Source organism: Haemaphysalis longicornis, unplaced genomic scaffold (assembly GCF_048455015.1).
Source record: "Haemaphysalis longicornis isolate Haplotype H1 unplaced genomic scaffold, Haemaphysalis longicornis Haplotype H1 scaffold_1, whole genome shotgun sequence".
Lineage (NCBI taxonomy): Eukaryota > Metazoa > Arthropoda > Arachnida > Ixodida > Ixodidae > Haemaphysalis > Haemaphysalis longicornis.
Genome location: NW_027526203.1, coordinates 290424341 through 290437213, shown reverse-complemented (window position 1 = coordinate 290437213; position 12873 = coordinate 290424341). Strand labels below are relative to the sequence as shown.

Here is a 12873-nt window from a genome sequence, read left to right as displayed (position 1 = left end):
TTGTCGGCTCATATCTACAGTATCCATGCCTCCGCTACTCCTTCAACGTGTCCCCGACGTAACGCCACCAAACGCTGTAGCCGCAATGGACCTTCCGTTTTCTATTCGAGAGCTCGACACGGCCATCTCGAATGTCAAGAAACGTTCTTCTCCAGGTCATGATGACATACCTTACGAAGCGATTTCCCATCTGTCTCACCATTCCCGCCTACGCCTTCTGGAATACTACAACTCAACCTGGCTCTGTGGTAGTGTTCCTACAGAATGGAAAATCGCTAAAATTACTGCAATCCTAAAACCTGGGAAGCAACCGACAAGATTCGACTCATTCCGGCCTATCGCCTTACTAAGCTGCATTGGCAAAATCATGGAAAAAATGATATTTAAGAGAATTACGTGGTACTTGGAAAGCAGAAACCTTTACCCACCTGAAATGAATGGCTTCCGGGAAAACAGATCCGCTATTGATAACATAATCGCTCTCGTCGCTTCACTGGAAGAAGAACTACAAAGCGGACACATACCGACAGTAGTATTTCTTGACATAAAGTCAGCATTTGATTCAGTCTTGCACACTGCAATTCTAGAGTCCTTAGCTGTCCTTGGTCTTGGTGGAAGACTGTACGCCTGGATTGCGAGCTACCTCAAAGGACGTGAAATTTTCATGTGCACGCCAGAAGGCCCTACTTCCCATCACAGTATACAGAAAGGAGTGCCTCAAGGAGCCGTTTTAAGTCCTCTATTATTCAACCTTACGCTTATCCACCTAAAGCGTGCGCTCCCTCCCGGCGTCAAGGTCACACTTTATGCGGATGACATCTGCATTTGGTGTGCGGCAAAGTCACGTCGTACAACGCAACAGCGGCTGCAGAAAGCTTTGAGCAATGTGTCTTCGTACCTTGCGTCCAAGGGTCTTCGCCTTTCTTCCGAAAAAAGCGTTGCCATGGCGTTCACCCGCAAGCGGATGAGACAATACCCTCTAATCCTTGGCGGTCGTTGTCTGCAATACGCACGAACCAAAAAATACCTTGGGATCATCGTAGATAGAAATCTATCATGGGCGCCGGAAGTGAAGCGGTTACGTACTCGTCTCTCTGCGGTGGCACAAGTTATTGGATACCTTGCTGGATGTCGATGGGGCAGCGACTGCAGATCCATGGTGCTTCTCTGCAAAGCATATGTAGACGGCTTGCTGCGCTACAGCCTGCCTATTCTGCAACGGCTGTCGCCCACATGCAAAAAGCAACTCAATGCGGCTAGAAATAACTGCCTGCGTACCTGCCTCGGCCTTCCTAAGGGCTCATCGTGTGTTGGCACTGTCGCAGAGGCTGGTTGCTTGCCTTTAGATATTATTAGAATGCAGGAAACATTTCGAATATACTTGAGGCATAGGCTGCACGCAAAATCCAAGTTCTTGGCAGGTATTGTACGATGCAACAAAATTTCGAGCTTCGCAGAAACTCTAAATACTATAAACATCTCTGTGCCTACCCAACGACGACAACTCATGCCATCTGATTTCCCGCCTTGGACTCTATCACCCCTATGGATAAAATTAAACATACCTGGACTCACATCAAAAAAAGTTATGCCTCAGATATGCCTCCTTCAACTAACACTTGCCCATATAAGTGACTAATACTCTCGTATGACCCACATTTTTACTGATGGATCATCTACGCCTGACTGCAGTTCTTGTGGGCTCTTCATTACATCCACCGGCCAAGCGCTCTCATACCGTCTTGAGCGCCCAACATCATCTACATCTGCTGAGCTTCATGCCATCAAACAAGCACTTCGCTACATTCTCCGCCAGCAGCCAGCACAGTGGGTAATCTTTACGGATTCGAAGGCAGCACTGCAAACTCTTCGACGTGCCAGCTGCTTCAGCATTCATGAACATATATCCCGCGATGTCTCTTACCTAAATCATCTAGTTTGTGTCTCCGGACACCGCGTGATACTGCAGTGGATCCCTGCCCACTGCGGCATCATAGGCAATGAAAAAGCAGATGAGGCTGCCAAGAGAGGATTGCAACTGCGGAACGTGAGGAACATTTTCTTCACGAAGCACGATGCCTCTAGGCTAGCAAAGGAGCTTGTTTTCAGGGAAAGAAGCACCTTCTGGTCTCTCCCGGAAAACCAGCACCCATTCCTGCATCATGTCGACCCAACTTTGGCACTGAGGTTACCGGAGCGACTTCCACGTCGGCTAGAGACTTTGCTCCATCGCTTACGTCTCAACGTGGCGCTAACACATACCTACCGCTATCGCCTTGGCCTAACCTCGAACCCCTATTGTGACAACTGCGGTTCACCAGAAACCGTCGAGCACATTTTACTGGAGTGTCCTACATACTATCAAGCAAGAAACAACCTCGCACAGAAGATCGAGTGCCTCAACCACAGTTCCTTGACTTTAAAAGCACTTCTGGGACCATGGCCATCTCCCTCCTCTCAGCGTAAAGTGCTAACCGCATTAGTTGAATATCTCAATGACATCGGCGTCGCTGAGCTGATATAGGACCAGACCATTCTTGCACTGTACAACCGCCCATAGACTTTTCACGTGTCGCACTGACGGACCCCAACGCACACGCTTCCTCTTTTTTTTTTTTTTTCACTTCTTTTATTTTCTCCTATCTTCTCTCTCTTCCACCTTTCTTCCTATTGCAACTTTTTTTCCCTCCTCCCGTACCCCGCAGAGTAGCATGTCGGCGTCAACATGCCGGCAGACCTCTCTGCTTTCCTCTAATAAAGAGCTTTCTCTCTCTAGTGGCAATCTATATTAATTGGTTTGTTAATATAATGATTTTTGACAAACATTTCGCGAAATTGAGGTGGTAGTTCTTGCCCATATTGTTCACGATTATATCAACGGAAATATATGAGCCCATCGATAAGGCATCGACTTGAATTCGCGAAACCGCCTATATTTCATTTTATATCTTTGCTCGCATCAGACTGCTTTCATGTTGATGGCGCCAGTTCTAAGGCTTGGCGACGCGGTTCTTCACTCGTTATGCGTATTCTGTATTCGCGTTGTAGACCACACGCGCTACGGTTTTGTATTTGTTCATAAGCCAACCGTCGTTCACTGTTGTCTTGTTGAGAACGGCCGTTATCAGCCACCATAGCAGTTCGTCGTTTCTACAAGGCGATCCGACAGGTGATGAAAACGGCATCACGGCGCCGTCATTCGCTCTCGGCGCAGTGATCACGCAGCGGGCATCTTCTTTTTGGCCGCCGTGTTTTCTCGCCACACAGGAAAACGTGCCAGCTGGAAAGTCTAACATCACAAAATCGTCCCGCTCACGCTGACATTCACTGCTCCTCTCTCTGTCACCGTCCCTCGGTTCTTCTACCCGCCCCCTTTTTTTTCGCCTCACGCGGGGCGTTTTTCTTCCCGCCATATACGTCGGCTCATGGAAGTATATATGACGCCAATCATACACTCACTGGGCAAACAGAAAGCAGCAGGAACACAGACGCACAGCGGTCGTGGCGGTCGCCTGTGCCGCTAGGGGCGTGGGTGGCTGCCGAGGAGAAAAGCGCTCGGCCCACGGTGCCGGCGTCAAGCGACAGTGCGCCTGGAAACGACGCCCTCGACGCGTGTCAGGCTCACGATGCCGAAGAAGGAGTCATCGAGCCTTCTGCACTCCCCCCCCCCCCCCCCCCCCCCGCCCTTGCTTCACAACAAGGCGTCCAATTACGGCCTCTCGTTTCGTCTCGTTATGGCGTCACTGAGGGCTCTGTGCCGCGGCGCAATGCCCTCACTGGAGCCTACCTTGGCCCATTTGCTTTTAGGAGAGTTTTATGTTGGGTCATTGCTAGCGAGCTGAGAGACAGAAAAAATTTACAGAACAATAAACTGCGATGACAAGAAATGGCTTGTGCAGCAGTGAGAAAACGGTAGGAGAATTTTGTTCTTCGCTATTTTGTTTTTCTTTCGGTAGTTGACCTACCTCTCATTTGCCGACGACACAGCGCATTTCAGTTTGGATTCACTGCTTCGGAAGCGATGTTTCCTTCTACACTGGAGCTTAGCGTGCACTGTACGTTGGACCACCGAAGCAGCAAGCAAATAAAAGCGACATGACACCATAGCATGCATCCAGCCGGAGGTTTTTGTCACCGAGTCTCGCTGTGACGTGCCCGGTGTGAATTATGCCCCAAAAGTCTCAAGCTGCGTTGACCATCCGCTCCTAAGGAAAGTGTTAAGTGCTAACGTTACCTTGCACTTCCATGGCCAGTGGTTTGAACATTTCGTCGTACGTGGCCGAAAGCACTTCTCAAGCACGTCGGAAGCGCCCAGGTTAACATGGGAACGCACCCCCGGCCCCAAGCAACACTTGCAATCCTCTGCAAATGGCTGCTGTGTGCGGTTCACATGCTGCGAATCTGTAGCATCTGATGACTTAGCCATCTCATCAACAGCATGCCAGATCACGAAAGGGGAGCAGTGAAGCACACGCTGCAGTCTATATACTTGCGTCAGCGGTTGGGGGGGGGGGGGGGGGGAATCGGCTGCGTATCTGCTTAGCCGTTCCACTACTGTTATGCGTGGCCAATCGGAAGTAAAACAACTGTATGCTGTATATCCGGGAACTTCACAGGGAAACTACTGTCATGAGCAAATGTTTACGAACCATGCAGGCGGCAATTGAGGAGAATTGCTGCTTCGCATTGAAGCTAGGAGTAAGGGGACGAGGAGAGGAGAGAAACGTAAATTGGAGCGGAAAATGCTGTTGTGGGTGGCCTTCCTATCCGCGAGTCGTGGCAGCCGCTCTTGCCCGAGACACGAGGTTAAACTGCGTCTCTGGCAGGCAGCTGGTCGGTTCGCACTCCACTGCTCCAAGGAGGGGGAAGGCATGCCAAGTTGGTATGTGGTGTTGGGGGTTTTACAGGATGGGCATTCGAAGGGGTACAGGGCTGGTGATAATTTGTGCAGAATTGTTGTGTTGTAATATTTCTGGGTTCGCAGTCATCGTCAAAGGCGTGCGTCGTCGGTGTTGAGAGATGGATGAGAGGAGGGATAGATTAGACGATTTTGGCGGTAGTGGTATAACATGTCAATGTAACTACTCGGGACTGGGTGGGGACTGAGGGATTACACGTGTTTATGTCTAATTTGGTCCTTAAACAACCACAGAAGTGTTTCAGGACTGCAACAGTGCAGAAAAATGTTATGAAATAGGTCAACGGGTCGTATCGAAGTGCGATGTCGGTATTTCCACGTCCATGAGTGACGTCAAGTCAAATGTCTCAAGCCTTAATTGTGGCAGCCACCTTTTGGTGCCCTGTAGAGCATTTCCGTTAAAATCTCCCATAACAACCATGGTCAACTACCGATATAGGCGCACTCGTTGTACATGTACTCGAAGGTGTCCTCCATCATTGTATACAGCTGCGAAAACCCTTGCCCCCCCAAGGCGCTTATGAGTGAACGCCTTGAACTTAGTTTTGAAGCTTTTTTTCTGGAATAGCAAATCATCAAGACTACCGCTTGGAAGCCGTCTAGTGTCGAGCATAAGGCGCACACCAACCTGGTACCAGCCCGAGCAGACATGTGCGTTAGACACCAGTGGAACAGCGCGCGGGAACAGCGCCTGGCGGCGCTTTTTCTAGCTCGCGGTTTAAAATGCGTGGCGCACGTCTATCCCGCATCTTTTCGTGCGACTCATGGCTCACACTCGAAGTCATCCAGTGCGCCTGGTTTGGCATTCCACCTACATAGTGTTAGAGGCTACAGTCATAAACAGCCTTATGACACCATGTCCTTTCCTACAAATTTCTCATACATCCCGCTCAGCGGCAAACCTACTTGAACAGATGAGAGGTACGTACTGTGAAGGTGTACTCGACTCCTGGCCACTCCGGGGTTCTGTGAAATGAAAGAGCTAATCAATGAGCTCGCCCGCAATGTATACATCCGGGCACCTAGGAACGGCACCTAGAACTAACTTATCTACAACAGTTCCGCTTAAAGAATACTGAAAATCTAGGCGTCCAATTTCGGCATCACGCCTAACCTAGGATTGTAGCAGCAAATCCTATTCCGAAAAGCACGTGTAGCCTGCACAACACTTGGTCCCGAGCAAGGCAACATTTCCTGAATTTGGATAAAACCTCCCCATGTTTATGTTTCAGAATGCACAACTATCACGGTCGCACACCACACACTTCGGGAGGGCTCTCAATACACCCAAATTGGAAAACAATACACTACATAGTGGCTGACCTCACCCAGAAAAGAACAGGAGCTACGCCACCTGGTGTACTTCATATGGGTGGCCGTATGCAGGAGCCTGAACCGCGGCTTCTGAGCCTCGCAACGCTCTCTCTCTCTCTCCCCCCCCTCTCTCTCTCTCTCTCTCACACACGCACACACACACACGCACACACACACACACACACCCACACACACACACACACACACACACACACACACACACACACACACACACACACACACACACACACACACACACACACACACACACACACACACACACACACACACACACACACACACACACACACACACACACACACACACACACACACACACAGATCAAGATTACTCTGACGCTACGCCTGTATTTCTTGCCAAGAAAAAAAAAGGGAAACGCTCTAACTTTAAACATCCATGCGCAAATTATTTGGGTGACTCCATCCGCTCGTATTAGCGAATGACTCAACAGAACCTTAGAAAAATCTTAAAAAACGCCGTAAACTAAACTCGGAATGGGTGCTTCAAAAGCACGGCCGCTTTTCTACAGTGGCGATCCACAAAACGAACGAATATTGTAGAACCATAAAAATTCTCAACCTTCGCGTATTCCAAAGAAATTTTACTTCAGAGTACAAAACAAAATGGGCTGCGCCTGTAGTTATTACTTCTCCCAGAATTGTATTCTTTTTCCAGCTATCATCTCAGTTTCATTCGCGCCCACGCTGTCACCAAAGTATACGTACGAATATGTATGCTTGCGGGAATATTATTGCACATACAGACTAGGCTCAAGATATTCTCAATAAATACCCAGAAAACTTGCAAAAACACCGCTTCCGCATTGTTGAAAAAAGGCAACCTTCTTATACTTACACAAATGCGCGGAAACGCTATGTCAGATATCGAGCGTTTGCACGATAAAAAAATCCTTATTAATTAGAAAAGGCGCAATAAGAATAGCATAATTTTTCTTTTTCATTCTGACTGTTGCCAACATTTTATAACCTTGACATGTGGAACAAAGCAATGTGTCGCAGCAAATAACCGATGTATTCATTCGAAAACAGAAAGTTCCTTCTTTGCCACATTGACGATGCTGCTAACTGCAAAAGGCCCTGTTTCTCTCTCTCTTTTTTTTTTATTGGGAACACGCATGCAGCACCAACCCTGAGAATGTAGCTGATGTAAAACTGCGATGATGACACACTTTAATTATGAAGCACGCCGTACTGGACGGCTCCAGAATTTTTAAAACGCTTAGTTTCCAAGAACTGCACAAAATATCGTGTTACTGGTGCTTCCGTAGCACTGAAGTTCAAAAAACATTCTGGGGTTTAACGCGCCGAAGCTAAACCTGGGCTATGGGTGGCGCAGTAGTGGAGGTGCCAGGGTTAATTTGACCACCTGAGGGTTTTTAACATGCGCCGAAATCTCGAAAGAAGATTAAGATTTCCTTTGCCAGTGAGCCCGGTGGCTTTAAGTGCCCGAAGTAGTTAATCAAGCGCCTTTATGAAAGCAGAGCAAGAAATGTATGTGTGCTTATGTGGCAGTTCGAGCGCGCGCGTGTGTGTGTGTAGGTGTGTAGCGTGGAAAAGCCGTATTTTCTTCCTCCGTCTTTTTTAACGACTCCGAGGACTTAAAAACATAAGGGATTTTCCTTTTTCGGACTGTCCGGCTGCTCTTCTCAAGCTGATCGTCCTCTCTTCAAGCAGAGCACGTGGGTAGCCTTCCGGAGGACACAGGCCTGTCCACTCGCTTGTCGACGCCTAACGCCATCCCCTCCTCTAGTCACATCTTATCCACACTGCGTATCATCCCTTCTTTCCATCGGCCTCCTACCTACACTAGCATCTCCCGGTCTTTGGTTGTGATAAGTGTCCTCACCTGAGAAACGGAAGTTTCCAAGACTACGGTTACGCTCCTTCCTGAACTCGAAACAGCTGTCACCTGAGCGTCAACCGAGTCATTCAATACCGTTTCAAAATGAAACACTCTTATAAAGAGGAATGCGCACCACAAGCGTGTGCGTAACGACTAGTCAACATGTCCATGTTTCAATCACGATATGGTATGCGTATGAGCGCCATTAAGCATTATAATTTATTGGGAAGTAATTACAATTGAATTTTTTAAGGAAAGCGACACTTTGGTGCTAGCATATACCCTGGGCTGAACCCGAAGCTGGTGGGCGCACTGTTTCTACTTATATGTCCGCAGCCGCACAAGAGCAGAAAACACTAATCTTATCGCCTCTTGGACAAAAGCCCAGTGCGATTACGTCGTTTCGAGAGCTCTTGAGAGGTGTTTCTTTGTCTGTGATGGAGAGTATTTCTGGGCCGTCACAATGACGCTTGAAGCGCCGCTGATGCGCGCTGTGCTCGACGAGCTCCCGTTCCTTCATTGAGTGCCGGCAAGCCAAGTAAGTTTCTGCTGGTGCGATGCAGAAATAGTCTTCGGTTGGACGCAGTCTATCTAAGCTATCATGACAAGCGTTACCAACTAAGCAGGTATTTCTAATGCTGATGGATAAGTCGTTCTCTAAAATGAACGGAACTGAGCCACGCGTACGGGAAAGGAATCAATAAATGGCGGATTCAGGGATAAATAACGACTGCAGAAAAACATGTCCTGCCTCCACAGATGTAGTAGGCTCCACTTAACACAAAACCGAGAAGCCGTTAGCTAGCAGTTTGCGCTAAGCTTCCTGTGCCTTTTTTTGTCTGTGAGGACATTCGTATGCAGCAAACAGACATGTTTGTTCCAGCATCCTCTTAGAGCACTCAAGGTAACTGACTTTGGATTAACGCCAGGTTACTCCAATCTTACGTTGGCTCTAATGGACGTAGTAATTGATGGGCATGACCGTTTGTATATAAGGACGGAAACAGCCTTAAGCACGTAGCAGTCAACAAGGCTTAACTCGAGTCAGCTTAATGGACTTAATTTTTTGTCCACTCTACATTTTCTCATTTTTTCTAGTTATTTAGGGCCACATTTTTCTCCCCTTCTTGTGTGTGCTACAGCTACTCCCCTTGGGCTGCATTTACACCCGTGTCCAAGTTTTGAAAAGCGTACTTTTCCGTTTTGCATGGCGAACACCACCACTTTCCCTCACTTTTACGTCATTTTCGAAAATCTGATTGATTGATTGTAGGGTTTAACGCGCCGACGCAACGCAGGCGATGAGGCGCGCCGTAGTGGAGAGCTCCGGATTAATTTTAACCACCTGGGGATCTTTAACGTCCGCCGAAACCTCGTACACACGGGCGGTTTTTCTTTTCGCCTCCATCTGAAAAGCGGCCGCCGTGGCCGGGAATCGAACCCACGACCTTGTGCTCAGCAGATTTTCGAAAATCTGCTAAAATAGTAGTTGTCATGTAAACGTATGTAATAATGTATTTTTTTTCTACGAATGCTGGTGCTCAGGCTGTAAACTGACTTGGAAATTTAGGCAATATTTTTTTTTGTTCCAGATTGATCCAGGCCTTCGTGAAGCTTCTAGAGCCCGTCAGCTGGTGTGCCGTTCAAAATACTGAGCATAGGCAGCCCCGCCGTGGAACGTAACGCTTACTCCGACAACTTCAGGTGGGTAACTGTTAGTAACTGCTAAGGGTGCGAGATCCGACACTTGTAAAAACAGATACACAATGTGAGTAGCCTCAGTTGGCCTTCCCACAAATCTAATGAGAAGAAATCGGCCTGTCGTAACAAAATAATTATCGCTGAGCGCACCCTATTGACGATTGGCAACACGAGTTAACACATAATTTCATGACTGTGCATTGAATATGACATTCAGTAGCCGTACACGAAGAAATAAGCCGGGTAATTGTGGAGATATTTTTAGCGCGCTGCGTTGGAGGCGGAAGCTTAGCCGATCATCGATCGTGGCGAGTCTGCCTGTGAATTGAGTGCCTAAAAGGCGGAGCGCCAAGTTTGCCCTCGACACAAACTTTGGCCCACTACACCGAACTGGCCCTTCTGATGGGCAGCAGAAAAGATATGCTGGAACCACACCGAAACGTATTTAAATTGGGTATTTTTCTTGGTTGTCTTGAGTTGTACGCTGCTTTCTTTAGGCAATATTTGTTATTTTGACATTTTGATATACAGGTGCTGCAAATTGCCATGTCTACAACGCTGCTCATAGTACCGTTTCTATTTATGCTTCGAATATAACATTAGCTTAACGAGCGATGTGCCTTTACAGTGGCGGCCACGGGGGATGCTAGGCTGCTTCCAACGGTGCGGGCCTGAGTTATGACTTACATCAGCACCGTAATATTTCGCCCCCTTTCTTTCACGGAGTACAAAGCCCCGAGAAAAAGGAAGTGGCGTTTGTAGTTATTAGGAGAAGGGCTTTGTCTGCTACAATGACGGGAAAACACCTGAAAGTATTATTCCAAACCTGAGCCTGCTCCGGATGAGGTTGCACTCGGCATTTTAGGCGCAACTACCGAGATGCATTGTCGCAAGGGACGTCCAAGTTGCGAGCGCGAGATCGCATTATTTCAACTAATTCACTCGAACGTGAAGAGCGCTCGTGCGTCTGAGGCGCTCTTCACAACTGCGATCTCAACCTCGTAGCTTGCACTATATTAGCGAGTGTTGTCAAATTCGAGCACATAGTTCGTGGTGCAATTGCTCAGAAAGTGCTGAACTTATTGCGAGTGGCAAGCCTTAAGTCTCCGAAAAGCCGCACCTAGCCACGCCGGTGAAGACGATGTCGTTATTGATAGCTTAAACTAGATTCTGAATGGAAGTTTTCCTTTTTGTGCATCACTTCATTTGAAAAAATGAATTGTGCATCACTTCATTTGTGCATCACTTCATTTGAAGAATCTCATTTGAAGAGATTCGCGCTCTGGTTTTTTGGCATGATATCATATGTGAAGGAGAAACCAACACGTTTGCCCCTTGTTGAAAGGAAAATCTAGGAGTGATATTACTCCGTGAAAGAGACTCCTCCTTTTTTTCCATTAATGGGGTGACAGGCGGAAGGACATAGTGAGAAACCTCGGAGAGGTGCTAATGTCCAGACTAGGCATTTCAGGCGGAAAAAATTGGTTATAACGACAGAACTAAGGCTAAAGAAGGAAAATATCGTACAATCAAAAGGGACACTGATGTACTTGCCACTAAAGTAAGTTATTCAAGACGAGGGCAAAGAAACCACAAGCATTGAATGAAAGCGCACTGCGTGGAAAAATGCCCTAGTTTGCCCTTGCGTTTGAGTAAATCTGACAGGAATTCGGATACGGTGGAACTGCGTTTGATGAGGTCACTGCATAACCGACGTCAGAGATTTAACTCGAGTAGCTGGCGTGAAAGAAAGCCCCTGCCAACAGTATCAGACACGTTTAGTGTCCTTCTGGAGGACAGGTTGTATACAAAGGCGAATCTGCCCTTAGATTCACGAATGAGGAGTAGCTTCAGTACACCGTATTTCAGGCGCGAGCGGCGCCTTTTTGCTCAAACATTGCGGGGGTCGAAGTTCATTTAATTTTCATCAAAAAATAGAGACTGACTTGTCGGCGGCGACTTGTCAACCTTTCCTGCAGCTTTACGTTTCTTATGAAGAATAACGTGGTACTGCTGTTTATGACTCTGTCCTGCGGAGAGGGGCAGCGAAATGAGGACGGAGTATGCGGTTGAAAAATGGTATTTTCCTGCTGGATGCGGCCATATCTTTACTTACTACGATACAAGAATGGCGCTTCGGTACAGACGAAAGATTTGCCGTACCCCTAACGTTGAATGATGTTCATTTTCTGCACTTGCTGGGTGTGGCCACCACGATCCCTTTAGACCCTTAAATTTTTATAGGCATGAGATTTCCAGTACTCCAACCCTGACTATCTTTTAGTCTGCGCGTGCACGTGTGCCTGTATGCGTGCGTGTTGGGATATTTGAAGTGTATATTTTAGAAATAAGTACCTAAAGGTGTCAGCAAAGTGCGGTTCGAACACACGCAACGGCTTACATGATCAGCAAGAACCATAACGGCGACCCCAGGAATGCAGGCTGACTAAATATTTGATCATACGACATCGGTAGTTTGCGTGTTGTATAGGTTATTTAGGTGAATGGGAGGCTGCGTAATGCTTCATCCTGGTTTGTAGGTTTTGGGTGACCGGGAAACCACTGTGTGCCATTTTTTTTAACTGAGACCAACAGCCCCAACAGAACCGCCTGCTTAGAGTGCGTTCAGTATTTTCCGGAGAGCGGTGTGAGCGAGCCCTGGCGGTCTACGGGGCCAGAAGAGTCATCTCGTGAAATAAATAGGTGCCTACCTGCCTGGGCGTCCATGCGGCAGTAAGTCGGAATTGTCTCGGCGTCGTATATACCCGATTTGCTGCTTCTACAAGCCCGCGCTTCGGCTTTCACAACGCCCATGGTCCCACTCAACGCCCCGTAATTTTTAACGTGAGCCAAGACTCACAATTGTTCATAGGACAGACCACCTGCTTTGGAAAGGTATTAGGCAAAGAGCTAAACGTGTCTATGAGACCCGCATAAAAAGTATGAACTCAAGAATACTAAATACTTATATACAAGTTCATTCAGTTACAGTCTTTGTTAGCACGATAAAATTTGCTTAAAGTGTATTTTGTTATCTGCTGCCACGTCTATTTTCC

The 12873-nt window shown here is 47.6% G+C and overlaps 1 protein-coding gene across 3 annotated transcripts in view; it reads left to right on the top strand.

The window, feature by feature from the left end:
* Positions 1 to 12873, top strand: part of LOC144147865 (tachykinin-like peptides receptor 99D) — an 892456-nt gene that overhangs the window by 279722 nt on the left and 599861 nt on the right. For 2 of the 3 annotated variants that reach the window (XM_077679594.1, XM_077679592.1), the window contains exon 3: positions 9709 to 9820. The gene's annotated coding sequence lies outside the window, so the exon portion shown is untranslated. Of the gene's footprint in view, positions 1 to 8527; positions 8655 to 9708; positions 9821 to 12873 lie in introns of those variants that run through there. The other variant, XM_077679593.1, reaches the window with a different exon arrangement.